Source organism: Natrix helvetica (genome assembly GCF_964273705.1).
Source record: "Natrix helvetica genome assembly, chromosome: 1".
NCBI classification, from domain to species: Eukaryota; Metazoa; Chordata; class Lepidosauria; order Squamata; family Natricidae; genus Natrix; species Natrix helvetica.
Window position 1 is genome coordinate 30,331,705 of NC_138548.1, and position 16,251 is coordinate 30,347,955.

Here is a 16,251-nt window from a genome sequence, read left to right on the forward strand (position 1 = left end):
GAAGTTAATTAATACATTAAACATACACACCGCTTAGGTGTAGTTCAGAATAATTTGCAGAGATAAAAGTGAAACGTGCTTCTCCCTTGCAGGTCCATTCACATAGCACCCTGACGGGCCAGTTTGTGCTCATTTGAAAGAGTCATGGGACAAGGGATGGGAGGTTGAAGCATATAAAGAACAGTTGCTGGAACTGAGCATGTCTAGTCTAGTGAAAAGAAGGATCAGGGGGTGACGTGGTAAACAGTGTTCCGATATCTAAGGTCTTGCCACAAAGAAGAAGGTGGTCAGCCTATTCTCCAAAGCACCTGAGGGCAGGACAAGAAGCAATGGGTGGAAACTAATCAAGGTCAGAAGCCTAGAACTAAGGAGAAATTTCCTGACAGAACAATTAATCAGTGGAACAGCTTGCTTCCAGAAGTTGTGAATGCTCCAACATTAGAAGTTTTTAAGGAGAGATTGGACAACCATTTGTCTGAAATGGTTTGGGTTTCCTGCCTGAGCAGGGCGTTGGATCAGAAGACTCCAAGGTCCCTTTGAACTCTGTTATTCTGTTAAGGGAGCTGGCAATAACTTAGGATCAAAGAAAATCAGAGGTGGTATTCAGCAGGTTCTGACCAGTTCTGGAGAACCAGCAATGGAAATTTTGAGTAGTTCAGAGAACCGGTAAATACCACCCCTGACTGGCCCCACTCCCATCTATTCTCTGTCTCCCAAGTCCCAGCTGATCGGGAGAGAATGGGGATTTTGTAGTATCCTTCCCCTGCCACGCCCATCAAGCCACACCCACAGAACCAGTAGTAAAAAAATTTGAATCCCACCACTGGAGTAAATGTTTGTAAATAAGTAAACTATGTGCTTCAAAGTTAGAAATGCTTCCGGTTTTAACCTGATTGTGCACTAGAGCCACAGATACTGTAGATCCCTAAAGACTTGGTGACTCTTAGGTCCTACTATGCATTCTCATTGTAGGGTGGTTGGTTGGATGAAGAATGTTGTAAGTGCGCATCAATTATATCTCGAGAACTGATTTCAATTCAATAATGCTGTAGTGATTAGAAGGAGCAAGGATTTAACTTCCTCTATGACAGCTCATAATACATTCATATTAGGGATCTGGAAACCAGGAAGATTACAATCTAATTTGCAATCAGTAGCACCAAGATTGTGTTTCTTGGTGTAAACTGCTAGTCACCTCCCAGGGTTAAACAAATTCTGAAAAGTCTGGGATTGCAAGAAAAACCATAGAGTAATGTTGCTAGAAAAATGGGTGGATGGATTTCTATCCCTTTTTGGCATGAATGTATTAACAGCAGAAATGGGAGCAAGAAGATCCTGGAAAGCAAATTGTTATCATCCTCTTGCTTAACTCAATCCAACCCCAAATCAGCTCCAAATTGCCTCTTTGAAACTTGATGATTTTGTGGCCAAATTTTGCTGCAAGATATTAGGGCAGCAGATGGATCTGGGGACCTTCCTGCAGGCTGTGATGTGTCCATTTCTGCTTTATTCTGTGGCATTGCCAAGACTTGAGATTTCTTGGGGAAGATACTGTACCTTCTATGGAAATCTAAATGTTCTACCCCATTTCTCCCACCACTTTATTCCAAGGAAGCATGAAATTAAACACACACACACACACACACACACACACACACACACACACACACACACTTATTTATCCTAATCCATACATTTGTCCTCAAAAATAATCCTGGGCCAAGCGTAATTTCTAATGTTGGATTTTCCCCCTTATCGGAGGGATCCCCCTTGTGGAGTACCGTGAAGACGTTACCATGGTAACTCCATTGCACTGTACAGTAGAAGCCACTTTATGGCAGTACAGTAGAAGTCATTTTAAGGCACAACTGGCTGTATCTTAACAGAACACACACCCTGAGGGGTGTTATGGGTGTCTTACCCCAACAGTATTTGTTTCCAGAGAGTAAGTCATCTGTATACCAAGTTTGGTTAAAATTGCTTGAGGTGTTCCAGAGTTATGCTGGAACATACACATATGCACACACAGAGAGCGCCATTTTTATGTATAGATATAGCATAGATAGATAGATTTGGAAGTGTTTGTGCACTTCCAAGTGGAATGCTAAATATAATTCATTTCAAAATGACCAATGAGTTCTTTATCCATGTTTAATTTACATGAACTATAGGCTCCCTGGTTCCTGGACCAGATGCTGCCATACTACTGAATAATGTCAAGCTCCTTCCAAATCTACAGGGATCAGAAAAGACAGAAAATAACTCAGCCCTATCAGGCTGCATCCTGGATGATTTCTGTCTCTAATGCCAAAACTCAAGATAGACTTGATTGCAACCCTAAGCAGGAGCTAAACATAGTTGCTGTCCTAATCTCTAGGGATCAGTTCATCTGATCTCCCTGCTTAATTGAATGAATGGGAAATTAGATAAAACTTTGCAGAGAAAATCTTTTAGCAAACTCAGTAGAAAAAAATATTCGGCGAGACTCTTTGCATGTTCGCAGCTGCTCCTTTGTTTTGCAGAAGTGTGGGGTTTTATTTAATGTAAGTCCTGCACACACTCCATCCCTATTAATTCTATTGTACATATTAAATGTCCTCCTTGCAGAAGGGAGACCAAAAACAAATAGCATATGCTTTAAGTGTATGATGGCAAGACAGTGCCAATATTTCTTCTCCTTGAAAAGCTCTCTGTGATTTAAGGATGTAAAACTCCTCCAAAAATGGTGTTTGTTGGGGGGATATGATTTAAGGGGTTGAACTGGCAAGTGCCCAGGGAATTTTTAAAGGGATTAGAATATTTGAAGGAGGAAAGTGAATCAAATCTTACAATCTAGGCCTTCGGGAGAAAGAACCTGGTAAGACAGGATACAATCTATGAGTATTGTATAGGGTTCATTCCATCCCATAGAACTCTTGCACTGCTATTACACGTTAGTTGAAGACTGCATTGTCCATACTTAGCACTTATACATTGCTTCACAGTGCTTTGTAGCACTCTCTAAGCGATTTACAGAATCTACATATTGCCCCCAACAATCTGGCTCCTCATTTTACTGCTTTGAATGATGGACGGCTGAGTCAATCTTGAGCTGATGAGAATCAAACTGCTGGCAGTCAGCAGAGTTAGCCTGCAACACTGCATTCTAACTGATTCGCCACCATGGCTCTTACTGGCCCAGGGAAATTACTATGAAGAAACATGGGCTTCAAACATCTTTGTTGTGGTAGGATTTAAGCATATCCTAGAAGATGTTGTAAGTGGACTGTATTTCTTTATAAGTCTAGAACCAAGTCGAGAAGCAGAAAACAAACTCTTATTTTCTTTCTTTCAGACATCAGCCCAAACTCTGGAGAATTCAAAGGAGTAGGCAACTGGGGAATAGCGCTAGAGTGAGAGAGTTTGTCTCTGTAGGACCAAGCCTTCATATCTTCATTTGGACACATTGCCTTTTTATCTTTCAGGTTTTTTAAAGAGAAATTAACTCAGTTTGGATCCATGGAAGCCATACAGTAGAATGCACTTCACCTTCTCCAACCAACTGTTGCTCAAGAGCTAAGAGAAGAAGTAGAAATCTCTAAGTAAACTATAAGCCTTCTAAATTCTTCAAGATCACTGTTGAAAGTTTCAAAATAGGAGGGAAAACAGCTTTCAGTATTTCAAATTAAAGGCTTGTTCTGGAAGATATTGAAGAATTATTTCTTTGCTGGGATGGAAAATGTTTTTAATGTAAAGGTGGTATATAAACAAAACCACAGTTCTCAATACTATTGTTGTTACATTTTTATTCCCTCAGTGCAGCTTGGGAAAGTGGCATTCTGATCCTTATCAATTGCTTTTGCTGGTTTTGCCAATCATGGATCCACAGCATATGTGATCATTCAAAATGACTAGAAGACCTCCAAGGTCCCTTCCAACTCTGCTATTGTATTGTATTGTATTGATACTTAGCCCAATATAATACACAAAATCAAAGAGTTGTAAAGTGCCACTGAGCTCTTCTTCTCAAACCCTCTGCTTAGCACAGGAATTGAAATTAAGGTATCACTGACTTCCTAACCTCTCCTTGAAGGCATTCTATGAAAGAGAGGCTACTATCTCTTGGGGAAGTCGTTTCCACATTAGAAATGCTCTTCTTATTTGGAAATTCTTCCTAAAATTCACCTGAAACCTGCCTCCTTGTAAAAATATTCATTCCTAATGTTAAATATCTGTGGAGATTCTCAGCCATTGAGGAAGAAGAAGAAAACATTTAGCTTCTCATGCAAGAAGCTTTGTCAGTTTTGATGGTGAGGGGGATGGAAGCAGGGGTGTGATCCTACCAGTTTAACAACCAGTTCGCTTCACGCGCGCGTCACAATTTACGGAGAAATCACCTTCCGCAGGAGGAAAACAGCTGAGGCGCAGCAATCCACTCTGCCTCGCCTATCAGCTGGGCTTCAGAAAAGGGAATGTAGGTGCGTATAGTGCAGGGGCAGATGGACGGGCCCAGCGGAAAGTCGGAGTGAACCAGTTCGCTCCCAGCTGATAGTCGGAGCTACTGGTTTGCCCAAACTGGTTCGAACCGATAGAATCCTACCCCTGGATGGAAGGATCGGTTCTTCTTCCTCAAGGAATAAACAGTGCACTTGCCTTCTGAGAAAGCACCTTTGAGACATTCCTAATGTTATATCCTGAGATGTTTACAAACAGATCACAAGCTTCTATTTGATACCCATTCAAGTTCTTGAATGTTATCACAGGCTTCCTAAGTAGGACTAGACACAATATCCAACCAAAGCAGAATGGAGTAGAAAGATTATTTCTCATTATTTGGAAATTATACCTCTACACAGATACAATCTCAAAAGGCCTCTCCTGTTCCAGCAACTGCATTACAATGCTAGCTCATACTTAGTTGTGATCACAGTTACAATTCCAATAATCTTCTCATGAAAGCTATTGCCAAGCTTTATATCTCCATTTGATTGATTTATTTGTTTAATGAAATACATTACATTTGCCCCTAATACAGGGGTGTCAAACTCAAGGCCTGTGGGCCGAATCTGGCCCACAGGGTACTTAGATCTGGCCCATGGGACTGCCTTGGAAACAGCGAAGGACTAGCCTGCGGTGGCTCTGCCAGTGAAAATGGAGCTCAGGAGGGATCCCTTGGGCTTCATTTTTGGCTGTGGCCCTCCCAAGCTCCATTTTTGCTGGCAGAGGGCTGCAGGAGGATTCCCCCAGCCCTGCCTGGGCTACCATGGGTGTCCCCGACACGAGTGATGTCAAGCTGGCCACACCCACCCTGGCCATACCCATCTGGCTTTCCTTATCGTATTCTGAAGTTTAAACAGAATACCACTTCCTGATCTCTTTGCTGAGGCACAGTAAAATTTGGGGCTGGCCATGGGGCAATACTATTTGTGTTGATGTACACACACACACACACACACACACACACACACACGATGTGTGTGTGTGTGTGTTGCATGTATGTATGTATGTATGTATGTATGTTGTATTTGTGCTGATAAATAAATAAAGTATGTATGTATGTATGTATGTATGTATGTATGTATGTATGTTTTCGTAGATTTTCACGGGTGTAGGTATGCTGGTGTTGTTGTATTCGGGTCTTTTACCGTGTAAGATTGAGATTGTCTTGCCAAGAGAATCTCAATCTTACACGGGAAAAGACCCGAATACAACAAGACCAGCATATGTATGTATGTATGTATGTATGTATGTATGTGCCTTTGGCAATAAGATATGCCTTTGAAAGACATAAATCAAGACTTACTTTTTCCTATCTTAGCAATTATAATTTGTCCTGAATCTAGTATCCAGGTTAATTATTTTCCAGATATGACTACTAGTTAGTGGATGGATCAATGAATAAATCAGTCATATATGAAATAATCTCACAGGCTCTCAATAACTTTCTTAAAATTTTTGATCAATAGGATTGGAGTATATTCCAAAAAATAAGAAACGGAGCCAGCACAAACTCTAAAACTGATTTCATTTACCCTTAAATTAATTAATATATAATACAGTGAAAATAGTTACTCTTTGGTTATGCTTTGTATTTAATGATATATTTTATTGTTGTCTTAAAACAACTCTGTCAAAAGACTATGTCAAATCTTAATCTTAATGTTTTAATATCTCTGTTTTTGTACTACTGTAAACCATGCAAAGTCACTCTGCACAATGAGATAGACAACTTATAAATGTAATCAATAAAAATTAATCAGTAAAGGACAAAGGATGTGTTTTGGCCAACCTAAAGCTTTCAAGGTTATACTGAAGAATGTTGTGACTTTAGGAGATCCTGAGGTCTCCAAAGAGTTTACCTATCTAAAAGAAAATATTGGTGTGTGTGTGTGTGTGTGTGTGTGTGATAAGTCTTTCTTAAATGATGTTCTTGCTTTCCCTTTTTTTGGGGCTGGGGTTCTGCAGTCTCTTTGTTTGTGCCTAATGTAGGAGTCCCAAAAACGTGGCAACTTTAAGAATTCTGGGAGTTGAAGTCCACAAGTCTTAAAGTTGCCAGGTTTGAAGTAAGTAAGTAAGTAAACTTTTATTTATAACCCGCACCCTTTCCTAAACAGGACTTGGGGCGGTGTACAGACAGAGGTGAAGACCTCTGGCCTAATGTGATACTGGCAGTGAAGAGGTAGACTGCAAAATCTTGTCTTCTTCAATGCATGCATGCTTCATAGAGTGCAAGAAGGAATACCAGTATCTCACCCAGATATAAGGTTACAAGTCTTTTTCAGCGCTGAATAAAGGCTGTGTCCTCTTCAGGGATGATCCTTTCAGCATTGTTTAAATTGTTCTCTCTTGCCCTCTCGGTTGCAGTCTATGACAGTCTCTTCCCTTGAACTCAGAATGTATGTACAAAATGCATCTTTCTGTACATTATTCCTTGCATCCCTTGTTACCAAACCTAGTTCTAGGATGTTAGTATTTGCTTTTTGTAACATGGATATTTTTAATGTATCCATTTTCATTGAATTCAGAATCATTGATTGTGATAGGCTGGGATAGAAACTGAACAAATGAATAAACAAAACAAACAAAACAATAGCATACAAAAGAAAATAAGAAAGGAACAAGATAGAACAAGAAAATAACTAGTAAATACAGATTTTTCTTTTTAAAAAATTACCCAAAGGTCTAGTAAGAAAACACGTTCTCCCATCTCTTCCATTTGGGTCCCCAGTCACTAAGCACAGTTTAAATTTCTATGCATTACATTGAACATTTAATGTTCCTTGTTTGTTTTCTATTTAACTCCTGGAAACCACATTACAATCCATAGATGTTTAGACACACAGTACAATATTATTCTGACATTTGAGAATAAAGTCGGGCTGAAGGAAAATAATATCCCCTCCCATCCCCATGTTTGAAATACTATGAATTCTCACTGAGTTTTCTTGAGATTTCGGGTGATTTGACCCAGGATTTTAATGATTTGGATGATTTGGAAAGGGGTTTGGGGGCATTGATGATATCTGTTTCCAGAAAGAAGTTGATGATTCCCACCTAAGTTTATCTAAGGAAGGTAAAATTCAAGTAAGGGATGAGCTAGTTTGTATTTCAGTCTCCTAGCAACTGTGCTGTATCTTCTGATATGGAGCCTTTTTTTCTGAGTTAATTTCTCCTTCTCTCAAAACTTTTCCTTTGGGAGTGTGTGTGTGTGTGTGTGTGTGTGTGTGTGTGTGTGTGTTTGTACTGTGATAAAGGAAGAATATTATATTTTGGTTAAAATAAAGTACATTGCCATGGCAGAGGAAGGTTTCAACCTATCTTTTATGCTCATACATTTTACAGAAGTTATACATTTTATTGTTTATCTACTGGAAGTGACTATTGATGTCAGTTTTTTTTAAAATTTCCCATCTCCATTATTCCTTACCTTGTGCCACATACTGTTTTTCCCTTCCAGGAAACAGAAAATAAAAATTCTGTAGCGGGATCTAATCTGGGTCAGACATCAGTGACCGATCCAGACTGGATCCTGTAACATTATCCTGGGACACATATATTCATCTTCATTTGTGAAAAATTCTGCAGGTCTGTGTTCATTGTGTCATTTAGTAAAACAAATTGGTATTTCCCAATGACTTTAGTTCCACACTCAGAATTCTAAAAATTTGGCCTGGCTACCAAGTTTATGGAAATTGATATTTTGGAAGGAGTGAGGTTGGAAAAAGCTGCTGTAAACTCTTGATACTGGCATATCTCTCTCTGTCTCTCTGTCTCTCTGTCTCTCTGTCTCTGTCTCTGTCTCTCTCTCTCTCTGTCTCTCTCTCTCTCTCTCTCTCTCTCTCTCTCTCTCTCTCTCTCTCTCTCTCTCTCTCTCTCTCTCTCTCTCTCTCTCTCTCTCTCACACACACACACACACACAGCCCTTCCATCAAATAGAATTCATGGATTTTAACAGGAATGAAATGACACAGATGGCAGTAAGACAGTCTGGATTAATAACAATAGCCATAGATTTTTACCACCTTCCATCACTGCCCTCTTTAAAAAAGAACAGCACAGCATATTAATAAAATATGAATTACAATGAGAATTTTGGGAGCGTATGTAGGTACATACAGACCACATATCTATAAATATACATACATATTTGTAGATATGTGTTCCGGGTCTATGAAATGCATTATATTAAAACATTTTAGATTTTTAACAATATGCTACAAAATTATATGCATAAGTTTTAAAGAAAGTTGTATAGAAAATTTTGTATATCATATACAAAATTCAGGGAATGTTGTGAATAATTACGTGGAAATGTGGATTTCCCAGCTATTTTTTTTAATAGGAATGAAATAATATGCAAAATCTGGCTGCATTTACATGCCACAGATTTGTTCTGTAACCCATTTGCCTACTGCCAGAATGCCTTTTTTTGTAGCAATATTTTTTCACAAAACGTTTTGCAAGAAGTGCACTGAAATATGTAGCAAAGGTCATCATCCAATGGAGAGTTTAGTTCCCATCTGCGTGTAAGTCCCAGAAACCCAGATTGTATCACTTTGGAGCAGATTTCCTTGTGCATTGGTACATACAGTGACAGTCTCATCTGAAGCAGAACCTCTGGGAAGCATTTAGCTGCTCTCTTTTAGGACTGGTTGCTTATACATTCACAGAGAGAGACACCGAGAGAGAGAGAGACACACACACACAATCACTTGTGCCTTTAAAGAAACAACAACCTCCTCCTGAAGACCTATTTTAAGAATTTCCTCAAAATAAAATTTTTGGGAAAATGTGTCTCTGTGCCTGCGAATGGACGGGTTGTGGGAGGGAGTGTGGAGCAGGTGAAATAAAGATGTACAGGGCACCCAACACCTACAAAACCCAAATCAACCTGGAAAAAGAATTGAATTTAACTGAGTAAAAATTGCTGACAACATGGCGTGCAGAACGAAAATTCTTCCCAGCTCTCTAATTATCCTTTCCTTCTCGACTTCAGTATCACATATAGCCATGTGTAGAATCATAAAATAATTATGCAGTGTACAAGCTTTCTGGGAGCATGTACCACTGTTTTCCTAATTCTTTATCGCTCCCATTGATCGTGGCATGTGTGCATTGATCCAAGTCGGCCATCTGGTAAGGCAAGATAAGCGTGGTAGTGTCTTTGCATTGCACTGTCACTCAGGGAGGGGGCAGACTTTGGCTGCAGGGAATTACGGGGGCAGGATTAGCCCTCGTCCTATGAGTAAACTGAATTTGAAATGCACTATTGCAGCTGCATGGGCTACGTTGCTAACTTCTGGGGGTTTTGCCCATGCATTGGTTAGGGCTTTCTGTCTCTTTCTCTCCTTCCCCATTACCTTGAGAGGAAGGTGGTACTATATAAAAACCTCTCTCACTCTGCCTTGGTCAGCTTGGAAAAGGATGCAAAATTTCTCCTTGCGAGAGAGAGAGAGAGAGAGAGAGAGAGAGAGAGAGAGAGAGGGAGGGAGGGAGGGAGGGAGGGAGGGAGGGAGGGAGGGAGAGAGAGAGAGAGAGAGAGAGAGATTCACCCCAAAAGCTTGGAAGAAAAATAGGAATAAGAAGCAGATGAGAAAAAAACCCAGAAGAATGTTTTTATTACGATCACTGAGAAAAAAAAATCCAACAATTATTCCTGAATAGTATGAACGGAAGGCAGAATTGCTTTTCAAACAAACCTGGCCATTTTTAAATCATCGTTTAGCAAATTTAGGCTCTGAATGTATTTGTGCAGTGGCCAGAGAACTTGGGTGGTATATAAGTGTAATAAATAAATAATGCTTCTAAAAATAACTTGAAAGATTTCCCTGCCACACTTTATCTGACTTGGTGAGCTTTTCGCTCCCCCCCCCAGCACCCCCAAAATATTTTCTCAAATCTGATCAAATGGACTCCTTTCTTCCAAAGAAAAGCAGGGAGGGTAATTGTGTCTTTGTAAAACAATAAGAACAGCAGCCAAGGCACTGGTCCCCTTTGTTCCCCTCGTCCCCTGCAAATGCCGGCCTGATCTTCTCAAAGCCTCCCCTTTAAAATGGAACAATTCTGTCAAAAAAGATTAGCTCTATTTTGTCTGCTGCTCACTGACTATTCATGAATGCAAAAAAGAAGGGAGCCGGAGTGTCATACTAAGTTGCTAAGATGGCTGGATTTTACCCATTGACTTCAGGATACCGAATCTCAACCCACAAAAGGCCAACTGCAAGAGGGGGAAGGGGCCAGGAAGAGCCTGTCATGTGTTCAAGCTACATGGCTGCTTCGGTCCCCATTTTGTTCCCTTTGTTACCACAACTTTTATTGTCATACAGTTGGAAGGTGGGGAGCAGCGGGGTGGGGGAGAACCAAGCAGGGCAAACAGCCCCCCCCCCCGAATTAACGTATCACAAGGGTCATCTTGCACCAAAGTAAAATCTTTTCAATTTGTATAATTAGTGAATACGGTCTCCCTCTTTGGCCTTACACACACACACACACACACACACACACACACCCTGCCTGGTGATTTGGGAGATTTTGGACAAGTTTCTATTGCTTGCAGGACCATTAAAAACAGAACAGAAATTTTATCACAGGGTGATCTTTTTCCTTTTTGCCCTCCTAACTTTTACAATGGAGCCTTTTCCTAAATTAACAAGCATAGGTGGCTGGGTGAATTTGCAGCTCTGGACAACCTGCCAGCTTTTAGAGATTTTAATAAAGGCACGGTGGTGCTGGGTTTTAAACATTTAATGTTTGATTTAATTGTAGGTTACTTGAAAACTCCACTGAGGCATATACTTGCAAGCTAACTTTTTTTGTTTTGGTAGTTTAAAAATACTTTGAAAATGATATGCCCACCTGTTTGGGAACACTGGCCTGAGTCGGTGGTGGTTTTATTATTAACAAGCCGTAGATAAATTTGATATTTTAACCTTCATGTCATTGTACTTACTATATGATCTCTAGTCAGGATGACCCATGTGACTGATTTGGAAACTACCATTCAATTGTCCTTGTTTACGGTCAGTGATATCAGCTCAACAAACAATCATTTTGCCCAAGTGGCTATGGAAAATCATGGCATTTTTGCAGGTATACCTTTAATTTAATTATCTTGATATATCATCCATTTTTATCTTTTGCACATAAAAATCTAGTGGTGTTCCTGTAAAACTCCCAGCTCTCCCCATTCACTTATACAAATGATATAAAAAGAGGGAAGGGAGGAAAACATCCATTTTGAAAGGAAGTGGCACATTGTAGGCTACTGGCCAAGATTAGCCCCACATTTTAAATTAGTCTGCAAGATGTCATTTTGCACAAAAACGGCACGGATCAAAACAGGTCTAAAAATGGCCTTTGTACTTATCACAACTATTTCTCTTTACATTAAACCTTTTCTAAAAAAAAATATAATAGGAATATCCCATTTAAACTAACACGTAACAATTGTTATTATAAATGTCGAAATATAGAGTAGGCATTTGACTTTTGAGACAACATAGTATTCAGATTAAAAAGGATATTTCTCACTCTCCTTTTTCTGATTTTTTTAGAACTTGAGTTTTGTAAAGAGAGCCACAACACTCAGTTGCCACACAAACCATTAATTCCTCTCCTTTTTTAATACATACTTAGACACACACACACACACGTATTATATACATATGTAATACTTCACGTTATTTATAAAATGATTGTGCATGTGGCATTATTGTTGCTATTTTTACCATTGATACCCGGCACTCACTCCTGAGAATTAAATTCCAGTTTGCAAGAGCACCAGCACTGCCAATAGATTTTAAATATTCAGTCACAAAAACTAAAAAGCAAAGGCAAAAAATGTGTTTATAAGGTAGGAGGGGGAAATGGTGAAGGATCAACACAAATTGAGTTAGGATGATGTTTGGCGAGCTTCTAGAGGGAGAGGATTCAAAGATTCAAAACACTATTAAAATGTGTGCTTTTCTTGCAAAAGAATAATATGGTGACTGGATTCCAGTTCCATTTCCAGTTCCCCTTTGCCCAGGGGTGGTATTCACTTACCTTCCTTACCAGTTCGCAAATGTGAGTGCGCATGCGCTCAGCATTCCATGCATGCGCTTTGGCTTGAAAATGTACCTAAATGGAACAGCATAGAGCTGGGCCGGGTGAGCAAGGCTATTTCCACTATTTCCACTACCGGTTCACCTCTGCCTTTGCCTCTCTGTAGGGCGGACTTGAGGAACATATAAGTAAGAATAAGAATCCTGTTATCCATGTAGAAGCTTGTTTCATGATATTGGACATTGCCCGGATAAAGCATTACTCTGTTCTTTTTCTATTGTTAGACTTCCTTAACTTTTCAAAGAAGCTTAGCATTGTCTTCAATTCCTTGTCCTATCAGAGACAGAATTTCGGAGTGAGTTACGTAAAGCTAGCTACTACCATTTCTCTCCCAGAATGCTCTGAAATGATGCCCTGTATGAAGTATTATGGGGGGGGGGGGGGGAAGAACCATGACTGCCAGTTGGTGCCAATCAAAAGGAATTATATTGTACAATTGCCCAAAATAGTGCAAAGGAGGATCATCGATGGAAGCTCTCAGAACATTTTAAAAAATTGTTGAATTCCTTTGAAATTTGCTGAAATGGTCTTTTCAAATTATCTGTTTGTTAAAGGGGTGACAGATTTAGAGGGGGAAAGAATGGTATTTTCTTGATCCCTATGGTTTATCGTAGTGGGTGTTTTCTTTGTTATCCATCTTGCATTGTTTCCCTGCTGGACTTTTTATAAAGAAGTTCTTCCTTTTGAGTCTCTTAAACAGACTGGAAATAACACTTCTACTTCGTCCTCAGGTTCTAGTGGTATGAGATAAGATAGTTTTTCCCCTGGGATGTCAGATGCTCCCTGAAATAGCAAAAAGCAACACAACAAGAGGTGAGCAGAACTGACTGTGTCAGCTGCTTCAGGCACTTTCCATACTGAATTTTCTCAAAATCATATTCATTAAAACATGGGTCCTTATCCTTTAAAATTTTTTAAACATAGATATTTTCTCTATAGAGATTGTGTGACTCAGATAGCTAAAAAGGTTCTATCTGATCCTATAAAGTTTCGGTAGTATTGAATCAGCAACAGAAATATTTTTGGTGACAGATAATCCTCGGGCATAATCAGTATACTTGTGGGTAGGTGTGCATTTGTGTATGCAGATGTGCATTGATTTATTTACTAAGGTTTACATGCCACTCTAATCAGAAATGACACTGAGCAGGCTACACTCCTTTCAATAGTACTTGGGTTAAATTTAAAGGTGTATTAAAATAACAACACTAAACAAATGCAATGCAAATCATAATCTACAACCATAAACACATCACAGTTTCAACATCTGTATACAGCCAGTTCAAGAGGAGCAAAAGCAGTCCAAAAAAGCCGTGTCTTGACTGATTTCAGAATATTAACAAAAAGAGGACCACCTTTACCTTCAAGGACAATCTTCTTAAATAGAGTCGGTCACACCACTGAAAGCTTGCCCTCAGGCCTCCAATAGCAAGATTTCCTAAAGGCTGGGGCCCAAGTTAAGGCATACGTTATGGATCACCAGATTAGCAGATTGCATTTACGGAAGGTGGCATTACAAATACATGGGTCATGAGCCATAAGAGGCTGTAAAAAAATCAGCACCTTGAAATGCATTAGGGAACCAAATGGCAATTATTGCATGTCCCAGAGATGTATAAGCAAACCAATTCAAGCCCTTTACTACTCAAATCTCTCCTTTCTGGATCAGTTGTGATTTGAATGTTTCACAGAACAAAAGCGGAAACAAAAGACACGGACAACCATCTGAAGATCTCCCCAATCCCAGAATGGTTGCAACAAATACACAAGGTGGAGTTGTGCAAAGTTGTTATGGTCATGGTCTCCATCTGCTCTTCCAGCAGTTGTGAGTCCAAGAGGACCCCAGGTTATGGATTTGTCTACATACGGGAGTCCAACCCTGTCCAGGACCAAAGATAGAATTTTACTGGAACCAGTCAGTTTTTACATCCTCAAACATCTGGTGGTGGGGAATTGAACATAAGCAAAATGTGTTGCTTTGGGTTGTCTTAAACAGCTCTCTTAAATATGGAAGAACCAGTTCTGTTGGCTCTGTAGCTACTTCCAAGCCACGCTGCTAGTATGGTGCACTAGAAGTTATACCTCAGCTCTGTTATCAAACAATTTACAAAATTCCCCCAAATTTTAATATTTGGCTCTTGCGAGTGGTGCAAGTCAGTTCCAGGACACCACTAAACTAAGTCCATTTTTCTCCATCCTAAGGAATAGGGACCGAATTTCAGCAGCATTTCTTATTCATCCTGGATAGACAGCTGAGTGATCTGTCTCAGTAGTTTTACATCAATGTTAAAATAACAGAGGAAAGAGTGTTTAGAATTCTTAAAAACAGGTTTAAACGATCTTTTTGACTTTTGAAAACACAGAGATTCTCTCTGAAGAATAACAAACCCTCAAAATTGACTGACAGGTTACATGCTATCAAGGCTGGCTTAGCAACCATATGGATAGATTTTCTCCATGATGATTCATCCTTAACGTGACCCATTCACTTTTCTAACAGTACCCCCCATTGCTACTATAACTGAGACTATACACTTTGCTGCTGGTCAGCCTCTTCTTCTCTTTCCTTCCACCATTCCCAACATTAGAACTTTCTCCAAAGACCTCAGTCTTCAATGAATGAGTCTGAAGTAGGATAAATTGAACCTGAAAGTGAAAACTCTAGATTGGTTTCTTCGATGGTCCATTTGTTGGTTTGTTTTAGTGTCCATGGTATTCAAAAGTATCAATAATTTTGCCATCTTAAGTGCAAAACCAGAAGATATCTTATTACCATATCTTCTCTAGATTTGCTAGCATAGTTTTGTTAGGACTTTCACAGATATTTCTGACGTTTGCCATGTGTCTATAGATATTCCATTAATGGAATTGTAATGGCTGGAGTAATGATTTAACCTTCTCTTCTAGTACTAGTGCTTTTATATTATATTCTTTTAAGATGTCTCGAATGCTGACATCTTTGCTGAATTTCGTTATATATCTTCTCTCTTTGCTCTTCTTCAAGTTACTTTCTGTTGTTCCTTTAGAATACCAATTCAAAGTTGTAAGCATCTCTTCAATTCAGAGATTGTTTGTCATTGCCAAGCACCATTATACTATTAAAACTTTATTTAAATCAGGTTTTATGGTAATCAGTGGCATGGTGGCTCAGCGGTTAAGATGCTGGTCTTGTTGGCTAGAAATCCAGCAGCGCAGGTTCGAGACCCAAGTGCCACATGATGGAGTGAACTCCTGTCTTCACCGAGCTCCTGCCAACCTAGCAATTCGAAAGCATGCAAATGTGAGTAGATAAATAGATACCAATTTGGTGGGAAAGTAACAGCGCCATGCTGTGACGTCATGCTGGCTGCATGATAGCGGAAATGTCTTTGGACAGCACTGACTCAATGGCCTTGAAGCAAAATGAGCACCACCTCCTATAGTTGACAACAACTAGAGGAGTAAATTTTTCAGGGATTTCTTTACCTTTATAGTTATGGTTATCTCCAACCTCTTCATGACTTTTCCTGAAGAACATATTGTTTCAGTGTTTATTCTTCCTCCTCACTCATAATGTGAGTTTTGTCTAATATGGTAAAGTTTTCTTTCCCCAATTCCATACTACTTCCACCAAATAGAAATATTTTCCTTGCATGCAACTTAGTTCTAAAGTTCTGTCAAATGTTTCTT